Genomic DNA, 16,608 nt, shown 5'->3' on the forward strand with positions numbered 1-16,608 from the left:
CGAATGTGTATTCACCCGCATATTCCCACAAATTAGCGCACTTCTACAAATCGGTATGCGTCGCGAAAGCTGTGTGCACCAGAATTCCGCGCACACGTTAACCACCAGCCACATGCACGTCTGACTATCACAGAGGAGGAATCATTTCAAGTAGTCCCACCTTTATAATTTAAGATGTATTTATTACTAAAGTATCTATAAATGAAACAACTTTTAGATTCGCCATACATCCAGACCCAGAGAACCCTGAAATACGTACACACCCCAAACCCACGAACTACCAAAATTGTCTGTGCAACCCCAAATCCGTTGACATCCCCAAACTTGTGCACCTCCCCAAACCCATCTTCACCCCCGTTTCAATGGGTGCCCCCAAATCTACCGACGCCTCCATATTCACTGACAAATCCCCATTTCTGCACACAGCAGCAATTCCCTGTGCACGTCCATATTCGCCAAAACCCCCTTAAATCAGCGCACTCTTCAAATCTGCCTACACCCCGAAATGTTTGTGCACTCCGAACCTGCCGGCACACTCACATGCACATTAGATTATCTCAGAGCAAGAATCATTTCGCGCAGTTCACAAGATATCTGCCTCCACGCCAAAAAATAGTAAGAACCGAGGCCAAGGTCCAAGTTGCATTTAATATTAAAGTCTGTATCAATGAAACAACGTTGAGATTCGGCACATCTCCAAATCCACCGGGATTCCCAAATCTGAGCGTATCTGCAAATCTGTGTGCACTGTGTGGGGTTCCTGGAGTGCCCCTATTAACTGTTTGAAGAGAGAGAGAGAGTTATTTATCACCAATGATTGTTTTGAAGAGAGAGAGAGAGAGAAGAAGATTAACGGTTGGACTGCCACGTTAGGACACGGGAGGTAACGTTGGATTTCTACTTTGGAGATCGCACCGAGCAGCTGGAAAGTTGCTATGGTGACCGACAGCACATTATTGATGTGACTTTCAAGGACTTGTTGCCTGCTTGCATTTCTTCACAGACAAAGGAAGGAGGGACTCTTTGAATTACAGGTGATGCTCAGCACGGTGAGATAAATAGGAGGTCAGATGATATAGATCTCAGACACATGATCTGGACACTGAATGAGCATTGCTGTGCCCGCAGAGAAAGTGGGTTTTGGAGGATCGATCAGGCGAATCGACCTAATTGCTCTTCCAGTGAAGGAGAAGGGGTTGACTGGTGGGGAGTTGTCTATGTGTCCACCCTTGCCGAGGTGACAGCTCCACCACAGAAAACCGGTCCCCCCTTTGTTACAGTCACAGTCGGTGACTTGTGAAGGATTTCGGCGGACGACGAGAAGATCGACGGCATCAGCTCACCTGAAGATTCAACTCTCCCCCTCCCTCCCTCTCTCTCTCTCTCTCTCTCTCTCCCCTCCCCCACCCCACGCTACTGAACTAAATACCATGAACTGAACTGAACTTTACTCATCATCGTTAGACTGTAACTTTTTACCCCTAGACATAAAGAAACTTGGTTTTTCATACATATATTTCCACACTTTCTGATTGATGTACTTATATATATATAATTGCTAACCTGTTTGTATTATGCACATTTATATTACTGTGTTGCGTAGTTATTAATAAATATTATTAGTTTATAGCAATCCTAGACTCCAAAGTGTTTTCCATCTTTTCTGGTTCTTTATTCCCGTCACGGGGTTCGTCACAGCATCCGCAGATCTGTGGGCACTCCAAAACCCGCTTGCAATCCCTAACTCAGTGGTCTCCTCGAAATCCATGCACACCCCCAACACTGCCGACACCCCCAAATCCACCAACGTTCCCAGATCCCTGCGCACCGCAAACCTGCTGACAACTCCACATACACATTAGATTATCCTAGAACAAGAATCATCTGAAACAATTCACAAAGTAGATTTTCCACCTTAAATCAAATAGCAAGTTCAAGGTTCAAAATACATCAGTTATTAAAATATCTGTGAATGAAACAACCTTGAGATTCATCACACCCACAGTTCCACGGACACCCCAAATCCGTGTGCATCCCCAAGCTCGCGGACACATTCAAACTTGTGTGCAACCCCAAATCATTGTGCACTCCCAAATCCCTGTGCACCCTCCCAACGTTCATGCATCCTCAAATCAGTGTGCACCCCCATATTTACTGAGACACTCTGAAATCTGCGCACATCCGCACATCAATTTGCACCCCAAACCCGCTGACATCCCCACATGCACATCGGTTTATTCCAGAGCAAAAATCATTTCAAACAGTTCAGAAGATAGCTGCCCCATCTTAAAACGTTCAAAGTTCAAAATGTATTAATTATTAAAGTATATCTGAATGTTTGCATCTCTGTGTGTTTATATGTGTCCACCTATGTGTCTGTCCGTCTTGTTGTGTGTCTGTGTGTGTTTGGGTCAGAGACCAGCTGGAGGACAGCGCCCGGTCTTTGTCGTGACGGCTTGACGACTGGGAACACGTGGCTAGTGTGGAAGAATCCCTTCAGGACACCAGAGAGACGTGTGTACACTGGCTCAGGGAACTATACAGCACTGCATTGTTTGTAACGAATACAACAATATCGTAGGCTTACTTCTGAAGAGCGGAGAGCTCGGACAGTCTCTGCTAAATACATTTGGGGAGGATGAAGAAGGCATGAAAGAGTGAACCCATGAGGAGAGTTTGATGGCTCTGGGCCTGTGCTGCTCAGTTTAGAAAAATAAGGGAGACATTATATTCAAAGCTATCGAATATGGAAAGCACACAGAGCAAAGTGGGGACCTGGGAAGGCAAATGTGATACTGCAGGTGTGTGTGTGTGTGTGTGTGTGTGTGTGTGTGTGTGTGTGTGTGTGTGTGTGTGTGTGTGTGTGTGTGTGTGTGTGTGTGTGTGTATTTGGGAATCTATGTGTGTATGTTACTCTGTATCTGTGTATGTATTTTGGTCTCTGTCTCTATATATTTGTCTGCCTATTTGTGTAAGTGCGTGTGAATGGGTTTTGTTACTTTTGTCTCTGCCTGCTCTTGCCCGATCTGACGTGTCCGTGTACCTCAAATTCATTTTATCACCTTTTGTTCAGTCCCTTCACATCTCCCTCCATGAACTTCACATGCTCTCGAACTGCTGGACAACTTTAAAATCCCTGCCCTGATCGCCTTATTTTGATCAAGGATGCCCAGCACCTATACACTTCTATACCCCACCAAAACATTTTAAATCATCCTACTTCCTTCACAGACAACAGAGCCAACCAGTTCCCTCATCTACAAATTATTTGGCGTGACAGAGCACTATAAAAATGAATCTGACCGTTTTCCGCTATCTAGTCCGTACCAAATTGTTATTTTCCCGAGTTTCATGACATCACCTCGAAAATGGCCCTCAATACCCATCCCATCTGTGTCGGTATCCAAACCTCTCTTCCATGCTATCAAAACCACATCCTCCACTTCCGCTGGCACTTTTCTTCTTTCACTCTTGAACAGAGAACTCTGGTCCCAGCCTCACCCAACCTCAGTGGAAAAATCTTGCCTGCATTTACCTTGTCTATATCAGTCATAATTTGTATACCTCTATGAAATTTCACATCATTTGCTTAAATTCCAGGGATTAAAGTCCAAACCTATTTAACTATCCCTTACAACTCCGAACTCAAATCCCGGCAAACATATTGTAAATATTCTCGGCATTCTTTCAGTTTTATTGATATTTTTCCTGCAGGCAGGTAACAAATGCTGCACACAATACTCCAGATTAGGACTCATAAACGTTTTATACAACTTAAACATATATTCCCATCTCTTGTACTCAATATTTTGATTTATGAAGGTAAATGTGCCTACATCTTTCTGTACGATTCTCTCTAGCGGTGACGCCACTTTCAATGAATTATGAATCTGTGTTTCCGGATTCCTCTGTTCTACCGACTCCTCCGGGCCCTACTGCTCACCGTGTCTTCTTGCACCCCCATGCTGGGCGCTCCCCGGCCCGCAGAAACTTTTACATTCCAATCAGATTATTCCAGAGTAGGATGCATTTCGAACAGTTCGCAAAATAGCTGTCTACACCTTACAAATAGCAGGAACAAAGTTCAATGTTTTAAGTGTATTTATTATTAAAGTATCTACAAATGAAACAACCTTGATATACGTCAAAAAATCCCCGAAATCCACCGAAACCTCCAAAATCCATGTGCACCCCTAAATCCGCGACACACCCAAATCTGTGTGCACCGCCATATCTGTCGGCACACCACAAATCTGTATGCACCCACGAATCTGCGTACACGCCAGTTCAGTGTACAGCTCATATTTGCCGACATGCCCCAAAAATCGAGGCAAATCTACACAAATAAGCTACCCTTAGCTTCTGATTTGCTTCGATAAAGGTCGATATCCACAGCTGAACAATGAACAGCTTTTGTCGCTGAACGGTCAAACAGCTCGTCCACCTCAACACTCAATGTGCAGGGACCCGGACAATGTCAATCTGGAAACCAATACCTCGTATGCGAAATAAAGTTTGATGAGTTTCTGACATTAAATCTGACCTACTGATGGAATGACTTGTTTTAAGGCACATCAAACCCCAAAAAAAGCTGAACAAATTACAACCTTACGTGGACAAGTGTGCCTACAATGATAGCAACTAATTCTGCTGAAAATGCTGCTAAATGTTTGGTACGTTGTTTCCTTATTGTCACCTATAATTCGTGCACAAAAGCAGCTACATCAGCATCCCAGTTAACACCCTCAGATTTTATTAAATCCAGTAACCTAAAATCAGGAAAATGCATTGGAATAAACAAGTTGGGTTTACCGAGAAAGCTGCCGTGGGGCAGCCTGAATAATCCAACTAACCCATATTCCAAGCATGATACCCAAGATTAAAAACACTGTTATTGTGATGTTCCCAACAGCCCAGCAACACACCTTCATCAGGATGATGATTCCTCCGCCGCCTGAAGTTCAATCTGACAGCTGCAACCTCCACAATTGAAAAGGTGCTTCCGATTTCAACCAGTCAATCCGAAACAGCGGGCCATCTCACTGCACCACAACACAAGTTTAAAGTCTGTGCCTTTATCACATCCAGATATTTTAAAATGGAAGAGGAAGCTGATCCATAAACCACGCAGCCATTATCAAGAACAGATTTGATTGCACAAATCTAAATGGTCAATAAATATTTTCATGCAGCACCCCAGAAAAATCCACGAAGACACAAGTATATTTAATGCTCCTTTGCATTTATCGATAATATTAGTGATACACTGCTTCTATGGCAGCTTATTTTCCACCCACGTGGCAAGAAATCCTACCACCAACACTTCTTCAGGAGTTTGAGCCACCGAGTTCAATTCCAGTGCCGGTCTATTAATGCTATTTGTAAAACACATACATTGTGATTTAGCAACTGAAAGCTGCAATGATCATCCATTTACCTGCTGTTTTCACTTAGAACCTCGTCCCGGTATTACTGAATCTCTTCACTCAATTTATCTTGATTATGAATCGCAGAAAATGACACAGCCAGGAACTAAACCTTCCTTTTTTCAGGTACAATCAATTTACACTCGTCAATCAATACTGGAATATTTGGATCCCTACGAACACCCCATTACCTTAATCTTTCCTCAAACATCTGCAAGTTTAATATCCCTTCCAATATTATCACAATATGACTTCCAGCAAAATTTTCTCAAAACCTTCACAACTTACCTGACGGCGGCCTGTGCCCTTTCATAAGATGATAAGGCACAGGAACAAAATTAAGCCCTCTAGCCAATTGAGTCTGGTCCGCTGTTAAATCATGGCTAATCTTATTTTTCTCCTCCTCAACCCCAATTCCCGGCCTTCTCCGCATAACCATTGATGCCATGTCTAATAACGAAGGTATCAACCTTTGCCTTAAACACACCCAACGCCCTGTCCTCCATAGCTGCAACTGACAACAATTTCATCACCCTTTGACTAAACAAAATATCCATATCTTTGCTCTGAATGGATGCCCCTCTATCCTGAGGCTGTGCCCTTTTGTCCTAGAGTCTCCCACCATGGGAAACAAACTTTCCACATCTTATCTGTCTAGGCCTTTCAACATTCGAAAAGTTTCCCCCTCATCCTGCTGAATTCAAGCGAGTAATGACCCAGAGCCATCAAATGTTCTTCATACGATAACCATATCACTCCTGGACTCATCCTTGTGAAACTCCTCTGGACTCTTTCCAATGCTGGAGCAATTTTTTCCAAGACGAGGGGCCTAAAGTGTTCACAATTCTCAAGGTGAGGCCTCAGAATCACATCCTTGCAGTTGTATTATCGAGCTCTTGAAATGAATGATAACATGGCATTTGCATTCCTCACCACAGACGTAACATGCAAGGCTTTGGGGCATTCTGTACAAGTACCCCCAAGTTCCTTTGCATCTCAGATTTTTGGATTTTCTCCCCATTTTGAAAATGGTCCGCACATGTATTTCCACTACCAAAGTGCATGATCATGCATTTTCAAACATTGTATTTCACTTGCCACTTTCTTGCCCAATCTCCTAATCTGTCCACTGTATCCCACCAGGCTTTGGGGAAATTATCCGCCTTTCTGTTCTTTAAGAGACATTACCACCTTTGTGGTCCTGTACTTATACAAATTTGAAAGACATTGTGGTTAATACAGGATAGGAAAGGTTTAGTTTTAGACTCTTACAAGAGGGAAAGGATCTTTCAGCTGCTGCGTCTACGCAACTGAAATGTGCAAACAAGTTAATTGCTGTCCCCGAGGAGAAGCGACAAACACAGGATTATGGGGCGAGTTTGGTGTGTACCCGTTCGGCATGGAATGGGTGGGCCGAGGGAGCAAGGGTCTCGTCCGAATGGTCGACTTCATTCTTTTGACTGCTAAATTTCTTGAAATGTCACATTCAGTTCTGGTTAGCATTCTGTACAAAGGATGTTTTGGGCTGGAAGACTGCAGAGGAGATTCACCAGAATTGTGGTGGCTTGCGAGCTTGGCCTGTGTCGATGTCAGTGTTGATCTGCAGAGGGATCTTGGGATCTGAGTTCAATACACTCCTAAAGTATCTGCTTGTTGGGGTTGATAAATGCGGCGTGGGCCAGTTACCGTTAGTAATCGAGGCAGGAAGTTCGGTGACAGGTAGTTACGTTGCAGATTTATAAACCTCTAATTTAACTACATCTGGACGATTGCATTCTATTCCAGCAAAAGATGTGGATGATTTTGACGTTGAGTAGAAAAGGCTTAACAGGGCGTGGCCTGGATAGGGAGAGATTGGACAATTAAGGGATATATTCTCTGGATCTGCAGAGGGCGAGGGAGGCTTGACAGGAGTTTATCGCAATATGGGAGATGCAGGCAGAATGGACAGCCTGTACTTATTTCCCTGAGGATGAATTGTCTAATACTAGAGGGCATATATTTTAGTTGGGGGGGCACTGGCTCATCAGCCCTATTTGTACTCTTTATTTATTTCATAATTTAATATAATTTTGTATTTTTCCTACACTGCTGCTATACAAAAAACACTTATCCATGACAGTAATGTTAAACTTGACTCAGAATGTTTAGAGGAAATGTGCTTTGCAAGCTTTCTTTTCATACTCATAGTGATGTATGTCTGGAATGAAGGCCAGGGTTGCTGAAGGAAGCAAATGAGAAAGGGGGAATTGGATACCACATTAATGTGTGGGGAATGCAGCAATGTCGATGTGTTTGCAGAAGGGAATGGTTTAATAAGGCGTGGAAAGACCAGTTTAGTTGGTTCAGAACAGCACAGAGAGCAGAAGGGCCTGTTCCCCTGCTGCTCTGTTCCATGTTGGTGAGACCACGGCTGGAGTACTGTGTGCATCTCCAGTCGGTGGCCTCAGTGAGGACTTGTTTAACCTGGAAAGGCACAATAAGGATTCACGACTCTTGCAGCCGGGACTGGAGAACTCAAATCAAAAGGAGACTGGATAGTGACTGTGCACTGATCCCAAAGCAGAGGGTGATGGAACACTGATTTCTCCTCCACCACCACAGCCCCCACTATCACGTTGCATTTGTAGTGTAATGTAAACGGTGAAAATAACACGAATTGCTTATAATAGAAACTGTTGTGCACATTTCACAAATGCCCGCTTTGCATAGGAACGACACCTCCCGTCGATCAGCGCGCTCATTCTGCAGCAGCCGCATATCAGCCGGGGCCACCAGGTCATCTTGGAAGTTGTCGTCCAATATTGACAGCGTAAGAGGAGGGGCTGAGAGTGGGGCAGATTTCCACAGGGCCGATCATAGATCAGACACACCTCTGTCTCCTACTGTCACTGGCTGTGGTGCCTGTCGGTCAAAGGAGAACACACATGACAATTAGTTAATATGAATGTCAGTTAACCTTTCAAGTAGCAGCAGCGAATGTTAGAAACAGAGAAACATGGAAAACCTGCAACACAATACAGGCCTTTCGGCCCACAATGCTGTGCCAAACATGTACTTACTTTAGAAATTACCTGGGGTTACCCATAGACCTCTGTTTTTTTGAGCTCCATGTACCAATCCAGGATTCTCCTAAAAGACCCTGTCGTATCCCACTACAGCACCGTTGCCGTCAGCCCATTCCACGGACTGACCACTCTCTTCGTATAAAACCTACCCCTTACACATCCTGTATACCTGCCTCCAACCACCTTAAAAGAGTGCCCTGTCGTGTTAGCCATTTCAGTCCTGAGAAAAAGCCTCTGACTATCCACACGATCAATGCCTGTCATCATCTTAGAAACTGCCGTCGCTCCAAGGAGAAAAGGCAGAGTTCACCTAACCTATTCTCATAAGAGGAAGCCTTAAGGGCTTCGGCTCAACGGGCTTAGGCAGAAACGGGCAAGGCGAAGAGGGTTTGGCATTCATTTTTTGTTGTTATTTGAGGAGAGGGGCAGTATGAGTGTGAGGGCAGTTTGTTGTTCTCGGTGCTGGATGTGGGAGGTCCCGGAGTCTCCCAGCCTCCTGGACGTCCACATCTGCGCCAGGTGCGCCGAGATGCAGCTCCTAAGGGACCGCGTCAGGGAACTGGAGCTGCAGCTCGATGACCTTCGTCTGGTCAGGGAGAGTGAGGAGTTGATAGAGAGGAGTTACAGGCAGGTGGTCACACCAGGGCCATGGGAGGCAGACCAGTGGGTCATGGTTAGGAGGGGGAAGGGGAAGAGTCAGGTAATAGAGAGTACCCAGTGGCTGTGCCCCTTGACAATAGGTACTCCTGTTTGAGTACTGTTGGGGGGGGACAGCTTACCTGGGGGAAGCGACAGTGGCCGTGCCTCCGGCACAGAGTCCGGCCCTGTAGCTCAGAAAGGTAGGGGAAGGAAGAGGAGGGCAGTTGTAATCGGGGACTCGATAGTAAGGGGGTCAGATAGGCGATTCTGTGGATGCAGTCCAGAGACCCGGATGGTAGTTTGCCTCCCTGGTGCCAGGGTCCGGGAGATTTCTGATCGTGTCCAAGATATGCTGAACTGGGAGGGTGAGGAGCTAGAGGTCGTGGTACATATAGGTACCAATGACATAGGTAGGAAAAGGGATGAGGTCCTGAAAGGAGAATATAGGGAGCTAGGAAGGGAGTTGAGAAAAAGGACCGCAAAGGTAGTAATCTCGGGATTACTGCCTGTGCCACGCGACAGTGAGAGTAGGAATGCGATGAGGTGGAGGATAAATGCGTGGCTGAGGGATTGGAGCAGGGGGCAGGGATTCAAGTTTTTCGATCACTGGGACCTCTTTTGGCGCAGGTGTGACCTGTTCAAAAAGGACGGGTTACACTTGAATCCTAGGGGGACCAATATCCTGGCGGGGAGATTTGCAAGGGCTACTGAGGTGACTTTAAACTAGAATGGTTGGGGGGTGGGAATCAAATTAAAGAGACTATGAGAGAGGAGGTTAGTTCACAACAGGGGGACGGGAACAAGTGCAGAGAGCCAGAGGGGTGTAAGATGAGGGTAGAAGCAAAAAGTAGTAAGGAGAAAAGTAAAAGTGGCAGGCCGACAAATCCAGGGCAAGCATGAAAAAGGGCCACTTTTCAACATAATTGTATAAGGGCCAAGAGTGTTGTAAAAGCAACCCTGAAGGCTTTGTGTGTCTATGCAAGGAGCATTCGTAACAAGGTGGATGAATTAAAAGTGCAGATTGTTATTATTGAATATGATATAGCTGGGATCACAGAGACATGGCTCCAGGGTGACCAAGGATGGGAACTCAACATTCAGGGATATTCAATATTCAGGACAGATAGACATGTAGGAAAAGGAGGTGGGGTAGCATTGCTGGTTAGAGAGGAGGTTAACGCAATAGAAAGGAAAGACATTAGCCAAGAGGATGTGGAATCAATATGGGTAGAGCTGCATAACACTAAGGGGCAGAAAACGCTGGTGGGAGTTGTGTACAGGCCACCTAACAGTAGTAGTGATGTTGGGGATGGCATTAAACAGGAAATTAGAAATGTGTGCAATAAGGGAACAGCAGTTATAATGGGTGACTTCAATCTACATATAGATTGGGTGAACCAAACTGGTAAAGGTGCTGAGGGAGAGGATTTCTTGGAATGTATGCGGGATGGTTTTTTGAACCAACATGTCGAGAAACCAACTACAAAGCAGGCCACTCTAGACTGGGCATTGAGCAATGAGGAAGGGTTAATTAGCAATCTTGTCATGAGACGCCCCTTGGGTAGGAGTGACCATATGGTGGAATTTTTCATTAAGATGGAGAGTGACATAGTTAATTCAGAAACAAAGGTTCTGAACTTAAAGAAGGGTAAGTTTGAAGGTATGAGACGTGAATTAGCTAAGACAGTCTGGCAAATGACACTTAAAGGATTGACGGTGGATATGCAATGGCAAGCATTTAAAGGTTGCATGGATGAACTACAACAATTGTTCATCCCAGTTTGGCAAAAGAATAAATCAAGGAAGGTAGTGCACCCGTGGCTGACAAGGGAAATTAGGGATAGTATCAATTCCAAAGAAAAAAATGTACAAATTAGCCAGAAAAAGTAGCTCACCTGAGGAATGGGAGAAATTCAGAGTCCAGCACAGGTGGACAAAGGGCTTAATTAGAAAAGGGAAAAGAGATTATGAGAGAAAACTGGCAGAGAACATAAAAACTGACTGTAAAAGCTTTTATAGATATGTGAAAAAAAAAGATTGGTTAAGACAAATGTAGGTCCCTTACAGACAGAAACAGGTGAATTGATTATGGGGAACAAGGACATGGCAGACCAATTGAATAACTAATTGAATGTCTTCACTAAGGAGGACATAAATAATCTTCCAGAAATAGTAGGGGACAGAGGGTCCAGTGAAATGGAGGAACTGAGGGAAATACATGTTAGTAGGGAAGTGGTGTTAGGTAAATTGAAGGGATTAAAGGCAGATAAAACTCCAGGGCCAGATGGTCTGCATCCCAGAATGCTTAAGGAAGTAGCCCAAGAAATAGTGGATGCATTAGTGATAATTTTTCAAAATTCTTTAGATTCTGGACTGGTTCCTCAGGATTGGAGGGTGGCTAATGTAACCCCACTTTTTAAAAAAGGAGGGAGAGAGAAACCGGGGAATTATAGACCAGTTAGCCTAACATTGGTGGTGGGGAAAATGCTAGAGTCATTTATCAAGGATGTGATAACAGCACATTTGGAAAGCGGTGAAATCATCGGACAAAGTCAGCATGGATTTGTGAAAGGAAAATCATGTCTGACGAATCTCATAGAATTTTTTGAGGATGTAACTATTAGAGTGGTTAGGGGAGAACAAGTGGATGTGGTATATTTGGATTTTCAAAAGGCTTTTGACAAGGTCCCACACAGGAGATTAGTGTGCAAACTTAAAGCACACGGTACTGGGGGGTAAGGTATTGATGTGGATCGAGAATTGGTTAGCAGACAGGAAGCAAAGAGTGGGAATAAACGGGACCTTTTCAGAATGGCAGGCAGTGACTAGTGGGGTACTGCAAGGCTCAGTGCTGGGACCCCAGTTGTTTACAATATGTATTAATGACTTGGATGAGGGAATGAAATGCAGCATCTCCAAGTTTGCGGATTACACGAAGCTGGGTGGCAGTGTTAGCTGTGAGGAGGATGCTAAGAGGATGCAGAGTGACTCGGATAGGTTGGGTGAGTGGGCAAATTCATGGCAGATGCAAATTAATGTGCATAAATGTGAGGTTATCCACTTCAATGGCAAAAACAGGAAACAGATTACTACCTGAATCGTGGCCGATTAGGCAAAGGTGAGGTGCAACGAGACCTGGGTGTCATTGTACACCAGTCATTGAAAGTGGGCATGCAGGTACAGCAGGCAGTGAAAAAGGCGAATGGTATGCTGGCATTTATAGCGAGAGGATTCAAGTACAGGAGCAGGGAGGTACTACTGCAGTTGTACAAGGCCTTGGTGAGATCACACCTGGAGTATTGTGTGCAGTTTTGATCCCCTAATCTGAGGAAAGACATCCTTGCCATAGAGGGAGTACAAAGAAGGTTCACCAGATTCATTCCTGGGATGGCAGGACTTTCATATGATGAAAGACTGGATCGACTAGGCTCATACTCATTGGAATGTAGAAGATTGAGGGGGGATCTTATTGAAACGTATAAAATCCTAAAGGGATTGGACAGACTAGATGCAGGAAGATTGTTCCCGATGTTGGGGAAGTCCAGAATGAGGTGTCACAGTTTGAGGATAAAGGGGAAGCCTTTTAGGACCGAGATTAGGAAAAACTTCTTCACATAGAGAGTGGTGAATCTGTGGAATTCTCTGCCACAGGAAACAGTTGAGCCCAGTTCATTGGCTATATTTAAGAGGTAGTTAGATATGGCCCGTGTGGCTGAAGGGATCAGGGGGTATGGAGGGAAGGCTGGTACAGGGTTCTGAGTTGGATGATCAGCCATGATCATACTGAATGGCGGTGCAGGCTCAAAGGGTCGAATGGCCTACACCTGCGCCTATTTTCTATGTTTCTATGAAGGACACCCACACCCCCACAGACACCAAGGACATGCTCCCTTCTCACTGCTGCCATCAAGAAGAGGGCGCAGGATCCTCAGGCCCACACCACCAGGTCAGAAACAGTTACTACCCCTGAACCATTAGGCTCTTGATCCAGAGAGCATAACTTCACTGAAATTCAGTAACCCTATAACTGAACTGTTCCCACAACCTCTGGACTCACTTTCAAGGACTCTTTATCCCATGTTCTTGATCTTTATTTCTCATTTATTTATTATTATTTTTCCTTTATATTTGCAGTTTATTGTCTTTTGCACTTAGGTTTTTGTCTGTCCTGTTGGGTTTGGTCTGTCAGTGATTCTATAATGGCTCTTGGATTTGCTGAATTTGCCCCCAAAAAATGAATCTAGGATTGTGCATGATGACATGTTTAAAGTTTTGATAATAAATTTACTTTGTAAACTTTAAATCGCACATTTAAATTTGTGAATGTCTCTCTCAAACACAAGAGTGGGTTGTGAGTTCTGAAGGTTCACCAACTGCTGGGTGAATTATTTTGTTCTGATCTGAATGGCCGTCCCATCTCTGTGACCACAGTTACTGGGAACATTGCTGGATCGAACTGGGAAGCCTCGGATTCTCTGTTTCACTGTTTCAAACATTTGGACACACAAACACACACATACACATACAAAATGGCGGCAATCATACCGGTGCCCAAAAAGACCGGGGTGAACTATTTGAAGGACTATCACCCAGCGTACATGGAACACTGTGGCTTTTTGATGGCTTTTCCTAACGTGACCCAAAATGAAGAAAAATGAAAAAAAAAATCGGTTTAAAAATGGCATTTCGGGTATTTTTACTGCTGTCAATTTTTAACCCGGCTCCTGTTTCTTATTTTCTAAAGCACAAACTGACCTTTGCGCCTTGTTCTTACCTTGGCCTTAGCCTGTCCGGTTGCACAGGGGAGCGGTGAGAGCTCCAGAGATCCATCAGCAGCCGCTGCGGGCCAGCTCCCGTCGCCCAGCAGCAGCAGACCGGTCCGGGGTAGAACTCCAGACAACAGGCCCCGATCCACGGCAGGGAAAGACCGGGCATCCTCCGTGCAGCTGAAACATCTCACGGAATCTCCGCCAGTCTCTTCAGCTCTGCCATCGGATGATTCACCCGGCCGGTGTTGCAGCCGTTACCCGTCGTGCAGCTCCCAATCTCCGGCCTCTCCCCGGGTCCACTCGCTCTCGGTTCCAAACCCCGCACCGCTGCGGAAGTTCAGCGTCCCGCCCACTGACACCCCTCAACCAATGGAAGCAAGACTCTCCCAGCTGTGCCGCTGATTGGCTGTGAGTGTGTCTGAGGACGGGCTGCTGCCGCCAATCACAGTTTGTTCTCAGAATCAAAGGAATTTCCCCGAAACTCAAACTTCAAAGTACATTTTATTATCAGAGTACAGACAACCCCGACAAGCATTTTGCTGCGGACACTGAGAAAATCTACAGAACATAAGAGCATAAGACCATAAGTCCCAGGAGCCGATTTAAGCCGTCTGGCACATCGAGTCTGCTCCGCCGTTCACTCATGGTTGATCCTTTTCCCTCTCTCCTCCTCAACCCCAGTACCCGGCCTTTTGCCCGTATCCTTTGATGTCATGTCCAATCAAGAACCTAGCAATCTCCACCTTAATGACACCCAACGACCTCGCCTCCACAGCTGCATGTGGCTACAAATTCCACAAATTCACCATGCTTTGTGAAAAGACATTTCTCAGCATCTCAGGTTTGAAAGGGCGCTTCCCGATGCAGAGCCTGTGCCTTTTTGTCCGAGACTCTCACTCCATGGGAAACATCCTTTCTACATCTACTCTGTCTACATTTCAGTATTCAAAAAGGTTTCAATCAGATTCCCCTCACCCTTTTGAATTCAACCGAGTACAGACCCAGAGCCATCGATCGTTCCTCGTATAATAACCCTTTCATTCCTGGAATCATCCTTGTGAACCTCATCTGAAGCGTCTCCATGTCTGACCTTTGACCTCAACACCACTTCAATGTCCCCATCAGCGCTGAGGCCCAAAATATGTCTATTCAATTTAGAAACCTCGTGGAGAAAATTCCAAAGATTCGCTGCACTGGGGAGGAAATTTCTCCGCATCTCAGTCCTGCTGAGGTGAACTGTGATTTAAGTCTGTGGACCATGGTTCCAGAGCCCAGCCAGGGGAAACATCATTCCTGCCCCAACACTGTCAATACCCTGTGAGATTGTGCCTGTCTCTTTTACTTCTCTAATTCTGAGACATGATCAACGCGATCGGTCTGAGTCAAACCACCTCTGATTTCACCAATTTCACCAATTTTGATACAGGCCCAGTACGACGATTGGTTGTGGGAGCATCTCAATGGACGGTAAGTGGGTGTAGTTATCCTCTGTTGTTGCAGAGCCTGATGGTTGAGGTGTAGTAACTGTTCCTGGACCCGGTGCTGCGAGACCTGAGCTCTTGCATCTTGTACCGGATTGCAGCAGCGAGAAAAGAGCCTGGTCTGGGTGGTGAGCATCTCTGATGATGGATGCTGCTTTGCTACGACGGCGTTTCATGTAGACGTGCTCAATGGTTGGTTGGACTCCAACCAGGATGTGCTCGGATGAATCTAATAGCTGCCCCGAGATTACTGCAGTGGAGACGGGACGGTCACTCACCTCTTTGCGGACTGTGGGCTGGTGAAGATATGTGGAGAAAGATGGAAGGGCCTGTGCCACAGCAGCTGCGTGACATAAGGGTCACTGATCTTCGGGTAAAGGCATTGCACGGTTTATCTTTGTGAATATTTATGGTGTGTAATGCTTATTTTGATTTAAAATAAAAAAAAAAACATCAACGTCTGGGCTCTGTCCAGAATTGTGGAAACTGGCCTTTCACTGAAGCTGGGACAGACATGGGTAAAGTCAGAAAGTTTCTTCGGGACTTCACCGACTAAAATGTTTTCCACCCTGTGATGTGGAATGTCCAGTCCTGTACTTTTCGCTGCAGCCACAGCATCTGTCTTGTCACAGCACAATATTCTCTCCACATCCCCACTTTCATGGCATGAACTAATTTAATAGTTGTTTTCAATAGTTACTTAAACCCGGTTTTACACCCCAGTCTGACTCTCTTTACACTTGGAAAAAAAAAGCGAGCTGCTGGAGGAACTCAGCAAGTCAGTCAGCATCTGTGGAGGGAAACGGACAATCGAAATTTCGGGTTGAGACAGTCCAGATGAAGGATCTCGTCCCGGAAAGTCGATTATACATTTCTCTCCCAAGATGCTGCCGGCCACGCTCAGTCACTCCAGCATCACATTTCTTACCGGAGATTCCAGCATCTGCAGTCTCTTGTGCCTCTCTTTTCAGAACTTGTCCCTTTCAGTCCTGCCTCAGACTGAACCAGGCTCTTCACTCCGGCTGCATTTCTGTTCTGCTTCTTCTTTAGCCCATCACGCCTACCGGGGCACAGGCCCCCACCAGCATCTCGCCAGAGTCCCCTGTCCAGGGCGAAGGTTGATCGGCCCTGAGGCTTCTTCTTTCACCACACGACTTCAATGATCTTCCGGGGAAGGTCCTACCGGTCCCAGGGATGAGGCCTTTGGAGGTTCGTTTGGCATTTC

General features: G+C 45.5%; 1 protein-coding gene and 1 long non-coding RNA gene across 2 annotated transcripts in view; one reads left to right on the forward strand and one right to left on the reverse strand.

Annotated features, from left to right (window-relative positions):
* Nucleotides 1–16,608, forward strand: part of LOC140184969 (uncharacterized) — a 351,453-nt gene that overhangs the window by 251,602 nt on the left and 83,243 nt on the right. The gene's annotated exons all lie outside the window — the stretch shown is intronic.
* LOC140185211 (uncharacterized) lies at nucleotides 4,084–14,301 on the reverse strand. The gene is made up of 2 exons (XR_011882526.1): nucleotides 13,908–14,301; nucleotides 4,084–8,330 (listed from the first exon to the last, which is right to left on the reverse strand). It is a non-coding gene; the product is annotated as an uncharacterized lncRNA (long non-coding RNA).

This window comes from Mobula birostris, chromosome 20, assembly GCF_030028105.1.
Source record: "Mobula birostris isolate sMobBir1 chromosome 20, sMobBir1.hap1, whole genome shotgun sequence".
NCBI classification, from domain to species: Eukaryota; Metazoa; Chordata; class Chondrichthyes; order Myliobatiformes; family Myliobatidae; genus Mobula; species Mobula birostris.